The 17,585-nt window shown below is 41.1% G+C and overlaps 2 protein-coding genes across 2 annotated transcripts in view; one reads left to right on the top strand and one right to left on the bottom strand.

The window, feature by feature from the left end:
* The window catches only part of LOC307039451 (receptor-type tyrosine-protein phosphatase gamma-like), a 1,005,384-nt gene that overhangs the window by 645,466 nt on the left and 342,333 nt on the right, over positions 1–17,585 (top strand). The window lies entirely within an intron of this gene.
* The window catches only part of LOC307039445 (zinc finger BED domain-containing protein 5-like), a 516,405-nt gene that overhangs the window by 292,125 nt on the left and 206,695 nt on the right, over positions 1–17,585 (bottom strand). The gene's annotated exons all lie outside the window — the stretch shown is intronic.

Below are 17,585 nucleotides of genomic sequence, written 5' to 3' on the forward strand. Positions count from 1 at the left end.
CACTGACGCGCTTACCCTGTGGAGGTGTGCTATGACGTGGAGGACTCCCCCCCTGCCCTAAAGCAGGGGAAAAGAGTCCTCCAGCCCTTATGGGCCCAGTGCGAGTCACGCGACACGTAAGCGCATTACGCCCGGGGGGGGGGGGGGGGGGGGTCAGATGCCCACTGACCCACAGCCCCCCTCCCTCCTCACCAGTCCTGCGTTTCCCCAGCAAGTACAGACGATGAAAAGGAGCCGGACATGTCCAAGAGATAAAACGTTATGAAGACGCCGCCGTGCATATGTCCTCCACACTCACGCCATTAAATAAGGCTGTTGACACAGCCATGGCTCGTGTAGAGTGTGCACGGATCCCCATGGGGAAGGCTCTCCCCGCCTGTCTGTAGGCATGTGCAATGCACTTGCAGAGCCAGCCTGCCAGGCGTTTCTTGGACAGGGCTTTCCCGATCACGATCAAGCTTTAAAACTGGGCACATTATTTGATTTCCATAACAGGAAAATATGTTTCTTTGCACACAGGAGACCATAGGACAGGGGATGAAGTTGTGAATTTTGAAGTGTGTTACATTTTTCAGATGTGCCCAGTATCACCAACACTGGATCTGGATGTAGTAGGACTTGAAATGCCTTTGAAAAGAATGAGAATATTGCGACCTAAAAGTTCTGTAGTTTAGGGCATAGCACATAGCTATGAAGTAAGTTTGCCTCTGATTGTTCACATTTCTCACAGATTGGTGACACTTTGGGAAAGATTCTATGGAGTTTTACTTTAGAGTAGTGCAATTTTGTATTATGTACGATTTTGAACTGTATGAGGCAGTGCCTGGCATTAAGGGAACAGATACTCACATAGTTCAAGGCCTTGTCCAAAAACCCTAGGGTTAAACCCTAACCCTAACCCTAACCCTAACATGTCACCCATCTCCTTCGCATAGAGTTGATCAGGTTGTTGATTGTGGCCTTTGGAATGTTGGTCCACTCCTCTTCAATGGCTGTGCGAAGTTGCTGGATATTGGCAGGAACTGGAACAGGCTGTCGTATACGCCGATCCAGAGCATCCCAAACATGCTCAATGAGTGACATGTTAGGGTTAGGGTTAGGGTTTAACCCTAGGGTTTTCGGACCCCCCCAGACCCCCCCAATAAAGCAAAACTGCACGTTTCAGAGTGGCCTTTTATTGTGGCCAGCCTTAGGCACACCTGTGCAATAATCATGCAGTCTAATCAACATCTTGATATGCCACACCTGTGAGATGGGATGGATTATCTCTGCAAAGGAGAAGTGCTTAATATCACAGATTTTTTCAGATTTGTGAACAATATTTGAGAGAAATTGTTATTTTGTGTATATAGAAAATGTTTTAGATCTTTGAGTTCATCTCATGAAAAATGGGAGCAACAACAAAAGTGTTGCATTTATATTTTTGTTCAGTGTAGTTTAGCCATATAGAGGCTGAGTCTCCTCGATAAGGTCTTAGCAAGAATGTTCTGGTCTGTATTTAAAAGGGAGACTGGTCTATATGATCCCACTTGTTCTGAATCCTTCCCTTTTTTTGGAATCACTGTTATAGTTGCCTCGTTTAGTGTTGGCGGCAGCATACCAGCCTCATACGCTTTCCTGTACATCCTCAAAAAAATAGGAGCCAGCATATTTCTGAACTTTTTATAGAATTCATTGCACATCCCATCTGGCTTTTTCCATTTTTTGTGAGTTAATTGTCTTTTTGATTTCCTCACATGTAATATCCTTTTCAAGAGTCACGATCTCTCTGTTCTAATGTGGACATTTAAGAACTGATCCGCAACTTCAGCTTGCGCATGAGCCTTAGAGTTGTATAGATCATCATAAAACCTCCGAAACATGTCATTGATATGAGGCACTCCCTTGACCTGGCGAGGTCAAGGGACCTGGCGAGGTCAAGGGAGTGCCTTCCTCTGATTTTACCCTGTAAATGGCCCTATCGCTTTCCCTTTTCCACAGCTGTCTCACTAGCAGTTTATGTGGTTTATCCCCAAACTCAAAATATGTCTGACTCGTAAAAAAAAAAGTAAAGGCTTTAGAAATGTTCTCAGAAAGTATTTGATTGAGCTCATATTTAAGAGAACAGATTTTACTGTGCAACTCAGTAGATGGTAGGGTGGCGTTTTCTGTATCCAATTTTTGAATTTGTTCCTCTAATTGTGATTGTTTAATGCGGTTCCGTTTTCTTTGCGATGCCTGGAAAGAGTTAACGCACCCTCTTATATACGCTTTAAAAGTCTCCCATAACAATGTTGGGTGAAACATCATCTTTATCATTTGTTTCGAAAAATACTTCTATATGAGTCTTAATGTATTCACAAAATGGTTTCCTTGTTAATAGTTGGGGGTCGAACCTCCAGGATCTAGCCGTCTTTGACGCCTCGAGCAGTCTCAGTGACATAGATACAGGACAGTGGTCAGATAGGATAATATTGTGATATTTCGCATCATTAACCCCAGACAAAAGTTTACCATTGAGTAAGAAATAATCTATTCTGGTGTATAAGTTGTGAACTCGAGAGTGAAAGGAATATTCTCTACCTGTTCATTTAAGGTTCTCCACACATCAAATAAGTTTGTGTTGTTGATGAATGACTTCAAAAAATTAGAAGCATTAGATGATGCTATTCTCTTAGTCTGTGATCTGTCTAAGTAAGTATCTAGGACCAGGTTAAAATCACCTCCAATAATAAGATGTGTTGTAGAGATGCCGGGGATCATTCTGAAGATCTTTCTGAACAATTCTGGATCGTCCCTGTTTGGACTATATGTGTTCAGTAGTGTCATTGGTATAGTTTGTATTTCACCTGTGACCAGGATATATCTCCCCTCTTTGTCTGCAATTGTGGATTTGTGTAAAAATGGGACATTTTTGCAAATGATTATAGCCACACCTCTAACCTTTGATGAAAACGTAGAATGATAAACTTGATTTATCCATCTAGCCTTAATTTTATTGTGTGCTTTGTTATTTAAATGTGTCTCGTAAGAAACTGATGTTTGCATGAAGCTCCTTTAGATGGGACAGTACTTTTCCCCGTTTTACTGGTTCATTGATCCCGTTCACATTCCATGTGCAACAAGTTCAATCGTCTCTTTCCCTATATCACCACTTATTTTATCTGTTATCACAGCCATAAGGCATAAAAGGGTCTCTTAGATTGTGTCTTTTGATGTAATCTCTACATCTCCCTCCAGTGATATAACCGCAGTGGCACTGCTCCCCACCCCAACCCAGCCTCAAATCTGCCCCCGTAAAATAGGAAAAAAAAAAAAGAAAGTGACAATACAAACCAAAACAGAAACATACAGTTGCAAGAAAAAGTATGTGAACCCTTTGGAACTACCTGGATTTCTGCATAAATTGGTCATAAAATGTGTTCTGATCTTCATCTAAGTCACAACAATAGACAAACACAGTCTGCTTAAGCTAAAACAACACAAACAATTATATGTTTTTATGTTTTTATCGAACACACCATGTAAACATTCACAGTGCAGGGTGGGTGAACCCTTGGATTTAATAACTGGTTGACCCTCCTTTGGCAGCAATAACCTCAACCAAACGTTTCCTATAGTTGCATATCAGACCTGCACAACGGTCAGGAGGAATTTTGGACCATTCCTCTTTAAAAACTGTTTCAGTTCAGCAATATTCTTGGGATGTCTGGTGTGAATCGCTCTCTTGAAGTCATGCTACAGCATCTCAATTGGGTTGAGGTCAGGACTCTGACTGGGCCACTCCAGAAGGCGTATTTTCTTCTGTTGAAGCCTTTCTGTTGTTGATTTCCTTCTGTGCTTTGGGTCGTTATCCTGTTGCATCACCCATCTTCTGTTGAGCTTCAATTGGTGGACAGATGGCCTTAAGTTCTCCAGCAAAATGTCTTGATAAACTTGAGAATTAATTTTCCGTCGATGATGGCAATCTGTCCAGGCCCTGAGGCAGCAAAGCAGCCCCAAACCATGATGCTTCCTCCACCATACTTCAAAGTTGGGATGAGGTTTTGATGTTAGTGTGCTGTGCCTTTTTTTCTCCACACATAGCGTTGTGTGTTCCTTCCAAACAACTCAACTTTGGTTTCATCTGTCCACAGAATATTTTGCCAGTAGTGCTGTGGAACATCCAGCTGCTCTTTTGCAAGCTTCAAACGTGCAGATCAGAACACATTTTATGACCAACTTATGCAGAAATCCAGGTAATTCAAAAGGCTTCACATACTTTTTCTTGCAACTGTACATATCCTCTGCACGACCCTCCTCCCAAGACATCCAAGTTCTCCTGCAGCTACATATCCCCCAGTTCTAAATCACTACCATACTGTCCTTCCACTGTTGCTCCACCTTAATAATGAACCCAAAACCACCACATAAGGTGTTCAGATAAGCTCAGCAATTTATGGTACTGAGCCTTGCCCATGTATAAAACAAAAAAATCATTAAGAAATAGGCTATTCAGATTGATTGTACTTTGTTTCTTTGTTAAGTCGGACTTGGAATTTGTCAGATTTGTTCACTATAGGAGTGTATAATTGTGTACTCATCTAGTAGAGCGAGACTGAGGCCTCAGGGAGAAACAGCCTCAACACTAACGACAACCAAAACAGAGGTATATTTAACATTATTTCCACCTAGTGCAAGCCTCCTTATATTTATCAGCTCAGTAAGAGCAGTATTAGGCAAATATAGACCTAGGTCCATGAAAAGAGGAGGACAGAACTTTGGTTAATAATTACATTACATTAGATGATAGACGCTTTTATCCAAAGCGACTTACATACTCAATACTGTGGGCAATCCCCACAAGAGCAATTTGGGGTGAAGTGCCTTGCCCAGGGATACAACAACATGCTGACTGCAGTGGGACTCAAACTTGCTATTCTGATTTGAAGATCAGCACATTAAACCACTGCGCCACACGCCTCCCTAATAATAAAACGCCTGAGTAACATGTATTGAAAACCTGTATAAACAACACCCGTTAACAAGTGCCACACATTTAGTTCACTTATACGAAACTCCCGTTAGGACTTTTTTCGGTCAGTCTCTGGAAAATCAAAGTTTAAAGTCTTTCAGTCTTGGCTCCGGAACGGAGTGCACTCATCTTACTCCTCCTCTGCAGACCCGAAGAGACGTTCCGCGTATTGCCGAGCCTCCTCCGGATCCGTAAAGAACCTCTCTGAGCCGTTGTGTGACACTCGTAGCTTAGTCGCGTAGTATCCTCCTGGTTGGGGTGAACGCAGCTTGGCGTTTAACGATTTCAGTCGGGAGGTCCCTGAAGATCTGTATCCGCTGACCCTGGAATGTCAGGTCCCTGGTAGAGATCACCTTTTTCATGATGTCTTCAAAAGCGGGAAAATAGTGTACCCTAGCGATCAGGTGTCACGGCCTTCTGTCCCCAGCGCGTCTCCGTAGGGCTCTATGGGCTCTATCTATTTCGGGTGGTTTTTCCAAGCCTAGCGTCTCCTTCTGCAATTCTGCCACAAAAAACCTTGATCTCTGTCCATTTTCCTTCCCATCTTTTACTCCGGCCACTCTCAGGTTTTGCCTCTTCGAACGGCCTTCCAAGTCGAGGCATTTTTCTGAGAGAGTTTCCACTTGCCCACAAAGTGTCTTGACCTTACTTTCCAGCTCCTGCACTATATCTGATGAGCCGTTAGCCGCTTCGGTTAACTCCTTTAACGTTTGCTTTTGTGAGTCTATCTGGGCTGTTTTTCGGCTTTTAGAGCCGTTATCTCTCCTCTCAGTGTAGTAGTTACCTCTGAAATCTCAGTCTCTATTTTACTAGCGTCAGCTCTGCATGGAGTGCCGCTATAGCCCCCAGTATGCTACTGTCGTCTGTTGCCCGTCCAGCCACTCTGGAGGCCACTTCGTTAGTTGAGCCTGAGGCGTCTTTAGGGCATGGTTCGCCGCTCTGGTCGAATTTTACATTGCTCTTTTTCAGCATGTTACAACGGGTTTTTCTCCTTTTATTGTCACAGATCTTTTAGACTTTTCTCAAATGTCTAAAATGTGGTGGTTTGGTCGAGAAATTTAGTTTTACTCGAAATGTGTGCGAGCAACTGGAGAGTGTGTCTTACCAGCTCATCACTCTACCGGAAGTCAGTAGAAAACGGTTTTGTTTAGATAGATATTGCATTTTAAGGTCTAGGTATAGGCCTCTCTCAGCAAATGATCTCCTCCAAAGAGCCATATGTTATGATGATTCATAAAAAGTACAGTTATTATTTGGTCTTAAAGGTCACCTATAATGCAAATTCCACTATTTAATGTCTTTTATACATCAGCATGTGTCCCCTCTGCGTGAAGAGATTCTGAAAGTTCCAGTAAGAAAGACTCCCTCATTTTTGGTCCTGATCCATTCATATAAAAACCTGTCTGAAAATTAGCTGATCAGATTTTGGCCACTTTATGATGTCATAACGATTTGTTGGCTTGTGTAACCATTAGCCAATCACCAACCAAGGTACCCCCTTCCCCCTTATCACCTGAATCTCCTCCTAGAACACCATTGAGTTCTTTGTAACCAAATCTCTCTCAGAGGGGCGTGGGGAGGGGCTCCTTGTTTTCATCTAAAGTAACAGACAGAGAATCAGCACTTTGGAAACAGGGCTGAAACAGAGGGGATTATGGGTAATGCTGCAATGATCTGTTTGGTGTTTCAGACAAACACTTCAGAGACATGTGTGTATCTGAGACCTATAATATATTGATGAAAAACAGTTTAACAGGGGATATTTAAATAATAATCATGTACTTCATTTAACTAGCCAGCTGCAGACAGCCTGTAGCATCAGTGATGTGTCCCATCCAGTAGTGCAATGTAACTAAGTACATTTACTCAAGTACTGTACTTAATTAAAAAATGTAGGTAACTTTACTTGGGTATTTCCACAGTATGCTACTTTATACGTTTTACACTACATTTACTTTACAGAGTTAGTTACTAGTCAGTCATGTCAATTCATGCATATATATTATTGTAGGTTAAGCTACCCTACGGTGGCCCTGAAGTGCAAGACACCACAGCATTTCAGAAAACACAACAGCATTTCCGAAAACGCCACAGCATTTCAGAAAACAGAACAGCATTTCAGAAAACGCAACAGCATTTCAGAAAACACCACAGCATTTCAGAAAACGCCGCAGCATTTCACAAAACGCCACAGCATTTCCGAAAACACTACAGCATTTCACAAAACACAACAGCATTTCAGAAAACGCCGCAGCATTTCACAAAACGCCACAGCATTTCACAAAACGCCACAGCATTTCACATTGGACGGAAAGGGTATTCCTTTAGGGAGAACACTTCTTGTTTATGATTGGACAGAGCCAGCCAGAGAAGCACTGCTGTGATTGGTTGATTGACGCTCACATTCCGTTTTAAGGGCAGCCGACACAAACAGATGGGAATACATTGCAATCAGTTGAAAGCTATTTGCGTCCCTTTATGAAGCTGAAGGAGCCTAGAAGCGTCAGAACTGCACGCCACGGACCCTTACCAAACGTCGCTCCTGGGCGATTATGGAGTGAGAGTGTGTTGTTCATACTCTCGTAGCTATCATAGAAGCTATAGAGTGGCGAAGTCACGCCCATCTACTTCCGGTCCATGGGACCTTATTTCGGAAAAATAATGTATTGAAGTCAATGGAGAGAGGAAACGTATCTTTCCATCCCGTTTGAATTGTGCCATGAATTACACATATGATGTTTGTCAATCTTAAAAAATAATTTCCATGTCAAAAAAGTCACAGTTTGTCGTAAAACTGTTGAAATATAAGACTATGAAAAATACGCATCTATAAAGACTACAAATCCCAGAGTAAGTGATGTCACAATTGTTTTCCTCCACTAACAGATAGCTGAGATCAGCGCCATATAGATATAATCTATCTATATGGCGCTGGCTAAGATAAGATCACTTTAAGAAGATGCCTGTGTGCTTAGTACCAGGTTGTTATCATACCAGCAATGGGTCTTGCTCGTTCTTTCGCTTCCCGTCTGATGAAAGGACCAGGAGTGGCTGGATCAAGTTAGCTACCACCTAGCTAGTAGCAAGCACGTTAGTTAGCATTAAAGCCTAGTCATTTTTATTAGCCTTAATATGAAGTAACATTAAGTAACCCAACATGTTAAACAGTAAGAGTAATAGTCATATTTCGTGAACCCTTTGAAGAGTACTGTCACCGGTGTCATCATTCTATAATACACAATTTAAGCCCGTGGGAGAAATGCTAACGCTAGCATCGGCAATCGCAGATCTTCTCTACTTCATGCTATCTGCACAAATGGTTGACATTAAACATTAAAAAGACCAGGCAGTGATAAACCCCCGTGGAAAGGAAGGCAGGCAGGCAGCTTTGCATGACATTCTTCTGGACGTGTTTCATTGTGGTGATAGTGAGGGTAGTTGATCGTTTTGTTGACAAGACAGTAGTGACGGCCATCTAGGTGACGTGTGTTGTTCTGCGAGACCAGAGAAGTTCATTGAGCGTTTCACACAAACAAATGTGTTACTTCACAGTTTTACGACACTTCTTCTTTTTTTTTTACTTGCAAAATTATCTTTTAAATTGACAAACGTCAAATGTGTAATTTGTGGCACAATTCAAACGGGATCAAAAGATAATATTTCTCTCTCCATTGACTTCAATACATCATCTTTTTTAAATAAGGTCCCATGGAGCTCCCCCGGAAGGGGAGGGACTTCGCCACTCTATATATGAAAACTCAATTTTTGCCATAAATATGACAATGGATTATCAGTAATCATTTCCAAGTGACAGACACATTGGATTAACCTATGAATTAACCTTCAGCAGCGTTTTTATCGTTTTAATGCCGTTGAACAAAACTTTTGATCAGAACAACAGCAAAGGTAAGACTATTTCCCGTTTTAGCTCCATAAAGCTACGTCGTGTGATGTCTGGGTTTGCTTTCCGTGCCGCAAGTTTTGATCGCACAGTGATGATACTAATACTTATAGAATCTGTGGAATCTCAGCTTGCTAGCTGATATCTTGTTTGTACAGATCCGATAAGTAATAAAGTATTTCTACCTTGAGTTCTGTGCTAAGTGTATTAGCATTTTTTCGCTCAGGGCTCATTTAGACGCTTCTTGTGAGACTTGTGTTTTGTTTCGGTAAATATTGTTCGTATCGTCAGTTAGCTGAGGTTCTTCCCGTTAAGTGGGTATAACACATTATTAGGTTATTAAATATTAAGAAGCCCTGAGACACAGTTTCGTGAAAAAAAACGTTAACAGGTTAAATCCTACATTTCCATAAGGTATTTTTCAACATATGATTTCTTGCCAAAGGTATTTTCCTATCCTGTTTTGATGGGGTGATTGAATTTCTGCAAAAAAAGATTGCTGTGGAAAAATACTTAAAATCTCTTATTTCTAAATAACTTTAAATGATTGGCTATATGTTACAGGTCAGTTTGGGCTTTGCATTCTTTTATCAGTTGTAACAAAGCTCAACAAACTTTCATGAGACTCATTGCCTCTTTCGACCGTCCTTGACTCTACTTTCTCTAGTATGTCAGGAAAGATTATTACAGTTATAATAAAAAACGTTCTGCTCAAGAGCGTTTATGATCAAAATAAAGCTTGAGCTCATGTTTATCCTAGCTGAAAACCAACCTGTTTCCACTGCACCTTGGCTGATGATATAAAGTAAATACCTAAATACAATATCCGTTTGTAGCACTTAAAAATTTAAGCATTTGAAGCACTTAAAATGGTTTGGCTGATTGAACGTACAGGGTTCTTGCTATTCTGAGTTTGAATGCTCATGGTTGATTCTATAAATGCCCCTTTCACACCAACGCGTTTTCAGCTCCGGCTCGGAGCTGGAGCCTGAAAAGTACAGTTTTTTCCTTGTTCACACCGCAGCGGCTCCGCCTCTTAGCTCCGGAATCCAGTTCACTTCCAGCTCCGAAAAATTGTCGGTCTAGAGGCAAGAGCTTCGGAGCTAAGAAGCGGCGTCGCTTACGTTGAGGCGTGCAGGAAACTAAACCCACCTCCCCTGAACATGGGTCGAGTGAAGAGTCTTGTCATGCCTGCCTACAAGCAGTAATGCTGAGCAAAGTGACTAGACTAGTGACTTTCAGTCTGGCTTTAGAACACAACATAGCACAGAGACAGCTCTGGTTAAAGTCACAAATGACATTCTAATAGCCTCAGACAAGGGACTTGTCTCTATTCTTGTCTTGCTCGATCTTAGTGCTGCATTTGATACTATCGACCATGATATCCTATTGCAAAGACTAGAGCACTTAGTTGGCATACAGGGAACTGCTTTAGGCTGGTTTAGGTCCTATATATCTGAATGCTCTCAGTTTGTACGTGTCAACGATGAATCTTCCATGCAAACCAAAGTTAGCCATGGAGTGCCACAGGGCTCAGTGCTTGGACCTATTTTGTTCACACTATATATGCTTCCGTTAGGCAATATTATAAGGAATCATTCTGTAAACTTTCATTGTTATGCGGATGATACTCAACTATATTTATCAATCAAGCCTGATGAAATTAATCATCTAAATAAAATACAAGACTGCCTCAAGGACTTAAAAACGTGGATGACCTTACATTTTTTGATGTTAAACACGACCAAAACTGAAGTTATTGTACTTGGCCCAAAGAATCTACGAAACAAATTATCTAAAGATATACTAACTATGGATGGCATTAATTTGGCCTCCAGTGAGACTGTAAGGAATCTTGGTGTTATATTTGATCAGGATTTATCCTTTAACACCCACATAAAATCAATTTCAAGGACCGCCTACTTCCATCTATGTAACATTGCAAAAATCAGGCATATCTTGCCTCAAAACGATGCAGAGAAACTAGTCCATGCATTTGTTACTTCAAGGCTGGATTATTGTAACTCCTTATTATCAGGGTGTACAAAGAAGTCAGTCAATTCGCTTCAGTTGATTCAAAATGCTGCAGCTCGTGTACTAACCAGAGTTAGGAAAAGGGACCACATTACTCCTGTTCTGGCTGCCTTACACTGGCTCCCTATAGAACACAGGATAGAATTTAAAATTCTTCTTCTCGCCTACAAAGCCCTTAATGGGCAGGCGCCATCTTACCTTAAAGTACTCATTATACCCTACTGTCCTACTAGGGCATTGCGTTCCAAGAATGCAGGGTTGTTGGTTGTTCCTAGAGTCTCTAAAAGTACAATGGGAGCCAGAGCCTTTTCTTATCAAGTTCCACTTTTGTGGAATCAGCTTCCAGTTTGTGTTCGGGCGGCAGACACCCTATCCGTTTTTAAGAGTGCGCTTAAGACCTTCCTTTTTGATAAAGCTTATAGTTAGGGCTGATTAGATTCAGCCCCTAGTTTTGCTGATATAGGCTTAGTTTGTCGGGGGACATCTTACTTCTTCCTTCTCTCTGTCTATACCTGTGTACTCTCATGTTCCGATTAACCCAGCTTCCCCAAATGTCTTTCTTTTTGGTGTCTATATACACCGGGATCCGGAGTCATGGATGATCCTGCGGGCCTGTGTCATGGATCGCGAGTCCTGGATCTTGAGTCGTGGCTGTGGTCCTGGATCATAAGTCCTGGATGGATATCCTCGTGGATTCATCTTCCTATTATACATTCATGGATTTCCAAACATTTGGACTACCTATGTTGCAAATGTATTATCTTTTCAATTTACACACGGCATCTATTGCACGTCTGTCCGTCCTGGGAGAGGGATCCCTCCTCTGTTGCTCTCCCTGAGGTTTCTCCCATTTTTCCCTTTAAACTGTGGGTTTTCTCTGGAAGTTTTTCCTTGTACGATGTGAGGGTCTAAGGACAGAGGGTGTCGTATTGTCATACTGATATTCTGTACAAACTGTGAAGTCCACTGAGACAAATGTAACATTTGTGATATTGGGCTATATAAATAAACATTGATTGATTGATTGATTGATTGATTGATTGATAGAAGGCAAACACACACTTATAAAAAAACTCACACTTTATAAAGTCAGGCAACACTAACCAGGCTTTGTGTGATTCTGTTTATTTGCACCTTACTTTGACCATCCGTTTGCTATTATTGATCAATGTGGAGAGAGGCAGACGTTTTGTTTTGTATTATAGCAGGATGGAATCAATACATATGGTGCACAGGTTGTCATGTCCGACTATCACAAGTAGAATCATAATGAAAAATACGCCGGTAAAAAGTGCCTGTAGAAAACGGCTTATGCCACAATAGGATAGCAATAGCAAGTAGTCAGTTTACCTTCGGTTGCTATGCTAACATCCCCCATTTTATACCAGAGACACTTTAATAACAGTGTTAAATAAACAGTGTCAATTCAGACTGACACACATTCACTTAAGGGGAATTGGGGATATGTATCAGCTGCTTGTGTGACAGTCAGACAGTGAATACTTTAGAGCGGCCGCTCTAAAGTATTAGCTAACCCGGAGCTAACGGGAGAATAAACTCCCGTGGAAGAGCAGCACTGCAGCGGTCGCTAAATACCGCTGAAACACATTAATAAACAATGAACCAAGGCACTCTGGAGAAAAGTATAAGCTTGGAGAAGTCGTTATTTTATTGAATCTGACTTCGTATGATTAAAAGCAACACGATCATCGACCCGATGCAGTCCCCCGTTGTTGTTGTTGTGAGCGCCGTTGGGGAGCAAATCAGATGTAAACGGTGACGTCATGACGCAGCAGCGGCTGCACCAGTTGGGGTCTGGGCGGTGTGAACAGAGCGGGAGCAGAAAAGGGAAACCGGAGCTGAACCAGAAAAGCTCTAGCTCGGAGCTAGAAAGGGAAAAGCGCTGGTGTGAAAGCCGCATTTGTGTAAAAATAAGAGGCTTAAAAGTGAAGGTATATGACATTTAATGTGATATTAAAACTATACAGTTTCCTCTTTCTCATTGGGATAGTACACAACTGATTGTGTTGGGAAAGCATTTGCTTCATTTTATTTCTTTAAAATGTGTCAATTCTTTTTTTCTCACATTGATACCGAAAAAGTATCCAATTTACACTTGCAGAAAAAAATCTGTGCCAAAATCAAATCACAATTGAATAGCTGTCAGTGCCAATGGACAGCAGGCTCTGATTGGAGGTGTTTTTTCAGTAATCTCCGTATAACATTCTGAAGTATTGATGCTGCTGGTATACAACATGTAGCCTGATCTGCAGAGTTTTACAGATTATATGTGTGAACTTTTGTATTCATTTTGATAATCTATTGCATTCTTTAATCCACTTTATTTCACTGTCCCATTTTGCAATGTGAACAAGCAATTGTCCCCATAATATGGGCCAATACTGCTGTGTTTGAACTGATCTAATTGTTCACAAGCACAATCCCCTATGTTGATTTTAATTAATACCCATTCGAGAGAATGTGTTGTTCCAGTTAAACTGTCTCTGCTATAAAATGTCTTTATATCAAGCTGCTTGCCAACAGTTCACTTCTCAAGTAAATGAAATAGGGATGCACAGGGCTCTTTATGTAAGGATTAGCAAGCTGCAGAAAATGCTAGACAAGTGGTGTTGGCAGTGTGGATCTTGGCGGGGAGAGAACTGCTTTTGGCAAACAGAGAGGTGTGCCTAGAAACTACAAATGATCTAAACACATGTGCATATGAACACAGTTTATACACACACACAAACACACCATAATGTGTTTTCATTTCAACCTTTGCTGTATGCGTCATTCCTCTATATTACCATGACAACCAACAGTGCCTGAATGTGTGTGCGTGTGTTCTTAGTTCTTCACTGAGCAACGACACATCATCCATTTCACAGTGTTATGGACTTCAGGTTGCAGCCTGGTTATCTCTTCACAAATAGCAGACTGACATATAATTCATCACGTTTGCTATAAACGTCTAAATATAGTAGTCCAATTATTTTGTCCAGCTAATATATTTAGATAGAGTTAATAGATGTGGAAATTAGGTTTAATAGTTTAACAGCACCCCTACACCTAAACTGACAATGACTGTATGTACAGCTTAGTAGTGTGTGTGTTTCAGAGCTGGATGTCTTCTTCTCTGCGCCATAAAGCTTCAGTGTTGTCCATAAATGAGCCACACTGTTGCCATGAGTTACCTTCATTAGCATGAACACACTGTCGTTTATCTTCGCTCAATCCCACAAACATCCTGCTGATTTTGATTCTTGTTTAGGATATAAGAGCAGACCACTCAGCATGTCAAAGTGTCCTTGGACAGACTTTAAAACCTAAAGTGTCTGAGTTTGTTTTAAACAGAAGTGTGCTACCTTGTATGGAGTTGTCATATCAGTAAACTATGTTTGCAATAATACTTATGTTTTGATTTCACTTGCACTGTAACATTTTTGGCTGTAAATGTACAGTAAATTACTGGCTACTAGTTGCATTTCACAGTAATTCACTGTAAATATTTCATAGTAATTTACTGTAGGTATTTTACAGTAATTAGAATACAAGTACAACTACATACTGTGACTTTACAGTTGCCATGCCCATGGAAGTACTGTGATATAGAAGTACAGAGCTGTGGTATTATGGTAGCTACAGTGTTTCCCCTAGGTTTACTGCCTTGGCAGGGTGCTTTCGGGGCACCTATATTCTTTTTATCCTCTGGAGCAGAGAGAGGAGCTGTGGATTATTGTTATTGATATCGTACAGTAACAAAGTATTTGTACATTAAAAAGTAATAAAGTACAGTGTTACACTGTACTAATTACTTTTATTCAAACTGTTTTCCCTTCTTATCATGTAGCCTACACTTCTTCCTTTCATTGATACATTTAAATCACCTGACTACAGCATATAACATACCTGCTGCAACCCTGTGCTGCTGCTGCTGCATGCTTCTCTCTGCCTCATCCTCTATTGCTGGAGGCAGCTCCACCTCATCTGATCTCTGATATGAGAGCAATCGTGTTATGATCATATTGAGCTATTGGTGTGAGTCTAACATTAAACAAGCAGTCTGCTTGTCATACATTGCTGACGATACATTTTAAGAGGCAATTTGTTGAGTCACTGCCGCTAAATGCCATTAGCATCAAGCTAGCAAATCCTGCATTGGCCTCACATCAACAGGTGTAGACAGAACATCCAATTATCCTGAGCTAATTTACTGAATAAACCAACTCACATCTCCTGTCTTTTTATTCAGCCAACTCATTCGACTATTCTTCTGCTGGCGTTTCATTGTTGTTTTCTTTCAAATTCAATACTGTAGTTCAAAACCGCGGTACCTGCTCACCATCTGTGAGCTATTTTTAGAATGCGCACGCTACGTTCGTTGTCGCGTTTGCGCGCGTCCACCTGGGCAGTCTGTGTGTGTCCTTCTCCCGTGACGATAACGGCTTGCGGTTTAAAAAAAAATAATAAACGAATTTGAAACTGGGGGGGGGGGGGGCACAAACTGGCAGACAGCAGAGCTCGGGGCAATAATGCAGATTTGTTTGACTTTTTTACACTTTGTTGTTCTTCTCCTTTCCTCCGCTCTTGTCTCTGATTGTGAGTGTCTGCATTCGAGTGCGTGTGTGTGTGTGTGTGGGGGGGGGAGCGGAGCGGCGCTTCAGAAACAGAGCGGTAGGGAGAATGTGAATACGAATACGCAAAGCAGTGGACACTGAAACATGTACATTGGGTAAATAAAATCCATAAATGTATTGAATAAAAGAGCAAATGTGACCGTAGATAGATTACTTCAGTTGCAATTTGGTACAATAGAAATGTTTTTATAAACAAAAAAAACACCTTGAATTTCAGGCAGGGCTCCGTTGGCAGGGCGCAGCGCCCCGCCAAGACAATGGAAGGGGAAACACTGACATACATTACAGTAATTAACAGTATTTTCACACTTTTACTGTAAAAGTAATGCAACACAGTAGCCAGTAATTTACTGTAAATATATGTAAATAATACTATAATATATAGTACTTTTGACTAGTTAACTGGGATTTTACCATACAAAATTAAATCGGCTCAATCAACAAAGAAAAACAAAGAAAATACCCATTTTAACTTTTTATTCCTCCATTCAAGTGCAAAGTACATTTCACATGAAACTTTCTACAGACTGTGAGTGTCTTACATTAGTCCTGGACATGTCTACATAGACATCCACTCGAAGCCCAGGAGTTTTCTAAAGAATGTGCTGACATGGGGGTTTATAACGCCACGCTTCTTCTTGGCTTTCGAGCCTGTCTCAGGGTTAATGTCCAGGAAGCACCTGAAAACAAAAAGCCAAGACAACAACTTTCAATTTACATAGATTTATATGTTGCATCGTTTATTTTAAGGCACATGCAGCGGTGCCCCTTTCAATTTAAGTAAAACCTGCACCTTTTTTCTAACAACGTTTACCTCTCTTCTTTGGACGGGGGCAGCCATTGGTTTTGCATGTGTCTCAAATTGTTCGCAACACAGCAATGTGAAACCTGGGATCAGAGAACAAACTAATTAACATATACACATATACACATTTCAAATGTTATAAGACAAAATATCAGGGACAATAATGTCGCAGTCGGTGCAACAGACAACACCAGCAGAGTTTTTGGCCGGTCAACATGTCCATTAAAGTTTAAATCTTCCGGACAAAATGAGAAAAGTGCCGGCGAAAAGTCTTCTTTGTTATTTATTGAGCTTTAAAACAAATTGATAACGACTCTATATTAAACAAACTAATCATAGATTAACTAAATCTAATCGATAGATTTATGATCCATAGATATATGATTTGAAAATGATACAAGTAGAGTAGACACGTGGAGATTATCCGACTGAACAAAACGTGTCTCTTAAATGTGTGTCAACCACAGACCTTATTTTGAGCTATTTTCCAAAATCCTATGGAGAAATTGCATTGCTTTTTTGTCGAAGGAACCAGAAGAAGCTTACTTCCGGCTTTTAGGATGGCACTGTGGCACTCTTACTAGTTTAGCTTGTTCCAGAGGTAGATACAATAGTTCTAACTTGAAGTGTGTGTTTTGCTCCGCTCACCAGTCCGTCACAGCGGACAGAGCTGCATCATGTAGAGCTGCAGGTGATCATAGAGCTGGATCATGTAGAGCTGCAGGTGATCATAGAGCTGCATCATGTAGAGCTGCAGGTGATCATGCAGAGCTGCGTTTCTCCGTCAGCAGCAGCTGATCTGATCTCTGATCTCTCTCTCCCGTCAGATTAGACTTCACTCGCGTTTATGTCCATATCGATCAAATCTAGCTAGTTCTGGCAAATGATATGACTGCCTGCATGTCAAAGGAAACCAACAATAGGTGCTTCTTCTCGTCTTTGCTTGGCGCCGAGTGACTCGTAGCAGTTCGCATTTGCCGTTCAAAATCTTTTGCGATCCCACAATGCAGCGCGGTTCGCGTAATTTGTTGTGTTATCGCAGAGGATGGTCTGAATACAGTATTTTACTATGAAGTAACATGTTGTGAAATCCTGTTCATAATTGATCCTGTACATTCACAGTAATTAACTGTGCCTGCATTGATTTCACTGTGAAATTCAAAATGACAGTATTATATTGTGAACATTACAGGTAAAGACTGTAAAGTGGTAAAA

Source organism: Notothenia rossii (genome assembly GCF_949606895.1).
Source record: "Notothenia rossii genome assembly, chromosome: 5".
In the NCBI taxonomy this organism is placed as follows: domain Eukaryota; kingdom Metazoa; phylum Chordata; class Actinopteri; order Perciformes; family Nototheniidae; genus Notothenia; species Notothenia rossii.